General features: G+C 47.4%; 1 pseudogene; it reads right to left on the reverse strand.

Moving 5' to 3' along the window:
- Window positions 1-1,898: 1,898 nt before the first annotated feature.
- On the reverse strand, window positions 1,899-2,015 carry LOC136635030 (5S ribosomal RNA; annotated as a pseudogene).
- Between the last annotated feature and the right edge of the window lie 3,572 nt (window positions 2,016-5,587).

A 5,587-nucleotide genomic window follows, 5' to 3' on the forward strand; every position in this document is an offset into this window, starting at 1 on the left:
TCCTTGGGCAGTGAGGGGGTGGGAGGGGTGACCAAATGATTGAGCCACCAGGATAACCAAAGAAATGCAGTCAACATAATGCATGGTTTATATACTCAGGATGCACTTTGCTACCTGAAAAGTTAGACCCATTCCTGGGTATCCTTGGGGCGCTGATTCCAAAAGTGGCATCCATTTTGCCCTATCAAGTCGAGTTTCGGAGATTCGGCCTAGCCTCTTTCAGCGAATGGTTCAAGCAGCTCCTTTGTGAGGAAGCCATGGTCTAGGCTTCCTCGCAAGGAAGCTGCTTGAACCGTTCACTAAACGAGGCCATGCCGTATCCCAGAAAATAGACTTCATAGGGCAGAACTGAGGCCATTTTTGGAATCGGCGTCCCAAATTTATATAAAATCACCAAATTTGAAATGAGTTTTATCAGACCCTCAAAGTCACAGGCCTGTGTTTAAAATATTTATTGAGCCACTGATGCACTTAAAGCTTTCTCCCAAATAGAAAAGTAAGCTTAGGTGCAACTGTTCCCACCACTTCCTTTGACTACCTGTGTCCAGGTTGGCAACCTTCAGTCTCGAAAGACTATGGTATCGCGCTCTGAAAGGTGGTTCTGGAACAGTGTCTAGTGTGGCTGAAAAGGCCGATTCGGGAGTGACAATCCCTTCCACACCGGGAGCAAGTGCAGTCTGTCCCTGGCCTGTCTCCCTGGCTATGGGCCTTCCTTCTTTGCCTCTTAGCCTCAGACTGTTGGCCAAGTGTCTCTTCAAACTGGGAAAGGCCATGCTGCACAGCCTGCCTCCAAGCGGGCCGCTCAGAGGCCAGGGTTTCCCACTTGTTGAGGTCCACTCCTAAGGCCTTCAGATCCCTCTTGCAGATGTCCTTGTATCGCAGCTGTGATCTACCCGTAGGATGCTTTCCTTGCACGAGTTCTCCATAGAGGAGATCCTTTGGGATCCGCCCATCATCCATTCTCACGACATGACCGAGCCAACGCAGGCGTCTCTGTTTCAGTAGTGCATACATGCTAGGGATTCCAGCACGTTCCAGGACTGTGTTGTTTGGAACTTTGTCCTGCCAGGTGATGCCGAGAATACGTCGGAGGCAGCGCATGTGGAAAGCATTCAGTTTCCTCTCCTGTTGTGAGTGAAGAGTCCATGACTCGCTGCAGTACAGAAGTGTACTCAGGACGCAAGCTCTGTAGACCTGGATCTTGGTATGTTCCGTCAGCTTCTTGTTGGACCAGACTCTCTTTGTGAGTCTGGAAAACGTGGTAGCTGCTTTACCGATGCGTTTGTTTAGCTCGGTATCGAGAGAAAGAGTGTCGGAGATCGTAGAGCCAAGGTACACAAAGTCATGGACAACCTCCAGTTCATGCGCAGAGATCGTAATGCAGGGAGGTGAGTCCACATCCTGAACCATGACCTGTGTTTCAGTCCAGTGTCCAGTCTTCCCCTATTTCTATACCTTGGTCCCGTCTTCAGTCATTCAGTGCAGCCCCTCCCACCTTTTATGCCATTCCCCCCAAGTGTTGCATCTACACAACAAGGACCAAATGTCTATACCTGTGGGCCAGGCAAAATTGGGATATTAAGTATCAACCGGTCAAATTAAATTTGTTCTAAGGATTCCTTGCTCTCTGTCTAAATACATTGGTCATTATTGGTCTATATGGTGATGAAGAGCTGGTTGAAGAATTATCCCAAATTCACGGCCACTCTGGTTGGCAACCTTCAGGTCTGGAAAGACTATGGTAGAAGCCTATAGCACCCGGTATTCCCAGGCGGTCTCCCATCCAAGCACTAACCAGGCCTGACCCTGCTTAGCTTCTGAGATCAGACAAGATCGGGAGATAGTGTTCAGTATAGGGAGATGGCTGGCAACCTTCAGTCTGGAAAGACTATGGTAGAAGCCTACAGCACCCGGTATTCCCAGGCGGTCTCCCATCCAAATACTAACCAGGCCTGACCCTGCTTAGCTTCCGAGATCAGACAAGATCGGGCATGTGCAGGGTAACAGCTGCTGTCTCTAAACTCAAGTTAAACAAATGAAGGTTGGAATAACATCTCATGGACATTTCTGTAATACTCTTGGCATGGCCCCTTATCAAGGATTTATCTAGAGCAGTGGATCCCAAACTTTTTTGCATGGGGACCCATCTTAAAAAAAAAAAAAAATAGAAAAAACTTACAAGCCTCAGTGGCTATAAAGGTTATTTGGCCACAGTGCTCACCCCAAGTAGCAGATTGTTTACCCTTGGTGCACATAGTCTAGTTGTCTAGTCATTGTCTAGTCTAATTGTCAATTCTGTTGTCCCTTAAAAATTGGGTTGGGACCCACTGGTGGGCTATGGACCCACAGTTTGGGAACCACTGATCTAGGGTGTGATCCCAGGCATGTTTACAGGAGAACAAGCCCCAATGAACTGGGAGGGGATGGGATATTTCTGGTACTAGGGTATTCGCACCCTTGATGATTATGCCCTGGTCAAATGCGTCCCAATCATTGGTGTCCCTGGACGTGTGCGTTTGTCCTGATTATTGCATCCCAATAAAACTGGGTAACAAACCCTAATTATATATCCTAAGCCTCTTAGACCAGCCCTAACCCTACCTTTGCATTTATTTATTTTTTTAAGTACATTAATATGTTGGGATGAAAAATGAAGAGATGCAAATGTCCCATACTGTTGTCCAGGGTGCACTGATCCCATCATTGATATTTCTGAGTAATATACATGTAATTATGAATTTGATCATCCTACCACGCTTCCCATTTCACTGGCCTTTCTAATCTTGGCTTGGCTGCTCCAAAAAGCATGACCCTCCTCTGAACATGTTGACCAGGGACGCCTTAGCAAGATGGCCGCCCATCTCCGACCATTGCGCTGCGCTGAAAACATGGCCTCTGAACTTTTGTCCTGACACGGTTTTGATTTTGTTTTCCCCTCTTCAAGTGGAATTTGCTGTCAAAAAATAAAATAAAATAAAATGGGACCCCGATACTGAGTGGGCTTTTGAAAGAGGCAATTGTTTGTCTCCCCCCCGTGCTGTGACCTGACCTGCTAATCTCCTTTTCTTCCCTTAAAGTTGTCTTCTAAATCTGAACATTAAAGGTGATTAGATACCAAAGGGACTTCCCATGTCATTAGTTAATGCTTCAAGAGCTCGCTTTGGTTCCAGCTCACAGTAGTGTAGGCCTATACATCACCTCTCTGAGCTACGCCTGCACAGTCTCTAGATTATATGAGCCACCACTGTCTGACTCTGTCCAGCGTGGAGATCAGGAGGGGGCTGGAGACGAGTTTAATTTAAAGATGAGCCGCCCTTGGGCAGCCAGAGGAAATGGCGTGTCAGTTACGTCAAAAATAGATACTGTTGTGCAGATATATGGAGGGAGAGATGGACGCTGCCAGGACTATTAATTACCCAGATTGCCTTTAAATGTCAGAGCAAATCCTCACCCATTCCTTCTCCAAAACTTAAATCACCAAGAGAGACAAGGTCAGTCCAAGTAGGCTGGAAGGCAGTAGGGGGAGAAAAGGGGGGGGAATAGACATGATGCTGCTTCTCTGTGTATTCATGCGCAAATATGCGAGCATGGCCATCTCTACTGGCCATGCGCATTAGAAATGAAATGCTTTGCTCGCAGGAATTCGCCTCTGCACATGGCGAGAGGCAACGCTGTCTGGATATTCTTTGGATGACTGCTAAATCAAAGGGCTTGGATCTGAATTGGACATTCGTAGAATGCTTGCTTTCAAGATCTGCTTGTCTGATAGCTCTCATGCAACGGTGTCTAGCATTTCGCAAGATGCGATAGCTCGCATGTGATCCTGTGACGCTAGGAGCGCAATCCGAACCAACTTTCTAGCACCGAAGTAAGGGGCAGTGCAGCTCCAAGGCAAGGGAACAAACATTACCATACCTTGAGGAGGCCTCTGTAATGGCCCCACACCTGCAGGGTGCAGCACATGCCCCACTGGCACAGCTATGTCAGTGCTGGAAAGATGGTTAGGATTTGGGCCTGTATCAGACTCTTGGTCCATTTAGGGCGCAATCCTAACCCCTTATGTCAGTGCTTTCCAGCACTGACATAAGGGCAATGAAGCTCCAACATAAGGGAACAAACATGCCCTTACTTTGAGGAGGCCTCCGTGAGTGATGCCCAACTGCAGGATGCAGCACGTGTCCTATTGGTACCACTATTCCAGTGCCGGAAAGCACTGACAGAAGGGGTTAGGATTGCGCCTTTAGCTCAGTATTATCAACACATGGTTGGCAACCTTCAGTCTCGAAAGACTATAGTATAAGCCTACAACACCCGGTATTCCCAGGCGGTCTCCCATCCAAGTACTAACCAGGCCTGACCCTGCTTAGCTTCCAAGATCAGACAAGATCAGGCATGAAGTGGAATCTAGTTCAGATAGTGGAATCTATCAACACAGAAGAACGTTAAAAGAGCCCAAAGGCCCATCTAGTCCAGCTTCCTGTATCTCACAGTGGCCCACCAAATGCTTCAGAGTGCATATAAGACAACAAGACACAACCTGCATCCTGGTTACCTCCCCTCCATCTGGCAATCCGAGGTAAACTACCTCTAAAACCAGGAGCTTGCATATACCTACCATGACTTGTAAACCCTGATACACTTTTCCTCCAGAAATTTGTCCAGTTCCCTCTTAAAGGCATCTAGGCAAGTTGCCATCACTACCTCCTGTGGCAAGGAGTTCCACAAAAACACTGATCAATAGAGGCTCTCCAAGGTTTCAGAGGGTCTTTCCTAATCCTACTTGGAGATCCCAGGGGCTGGACCTCAGTCCTTCTGCCTGCAAAATACCCCTTCCACCCCTGAGCTACAGTCCACGACTTGGACGTTGATGAGATGTGGGGCACCCAATCCATTTCAGAAGCCTGATGATGTCATGGACTGCTCTCATCTCGTCTGTTAGGATCCCACCCGCCCTGATGGATTTATCGCTTTGAAGTTCGCAGTTCCTGAGAATACAGTCTACTTAAATAAATATCATGAGTGGCCTCTGGTGACATCACAGTAAACCACAAGAGTGAAGGCTGAGGAGTTTATGTTTTCACCAGAGGGCTGCGCTTTCATTATAGCTCTGCTGGCACCCTTCCATATATTGTACATTGTGGCCGGAGTAACATGAGTGTGCGCTTAGGGAGATGCCCAACAGGGCTGGATTGTGGAGCGAAACAAGAAGCTTTAGAATAGAGTCTGGTGCATTAATTAAGAGGTTTTGCATGAGGAGTGTTAAGCCACAGTCAGATGCACTTGGAAATGAGCCCCATTAAAATCAGTCTCGCGTTCATACAACCACCTTGGCATCTATGCTCTTCCCAAGGATCAGAATGGATCTGAGCCTCTTTCCACGGATCTGAAGTAGGGAGGGGCTGTAGCTCAATAGGAGAACATGTAGTATGCAGAAGGTCTCACTCTCAATGCCTGGGATCTTCAGATAGGACAGAGATCTTTCCCTGCATATGGAAACTTTGGAGAACCCATGCTACTGAGCTAGATCATTCAGTGCATTGTCTGACTCTGTATAAAGAAACTTCCTATATTCTAACCCAGCTCTAAA

This window comes from Tiliqua scincoides, chromosome 14, assembly GCF_035046505.1.
Source record: "Tiliqua scincoides isolate rTilSci1 chromosome 14, rTilSci1.hap2, whole genome shotgun sequence".
Taxonomy (NCBI): Eukaryota; Metazoa; Chordata; class Lepidosauria; order Squamata; family Scincidae; genus Tiliqua; species Tiliqua scincoides.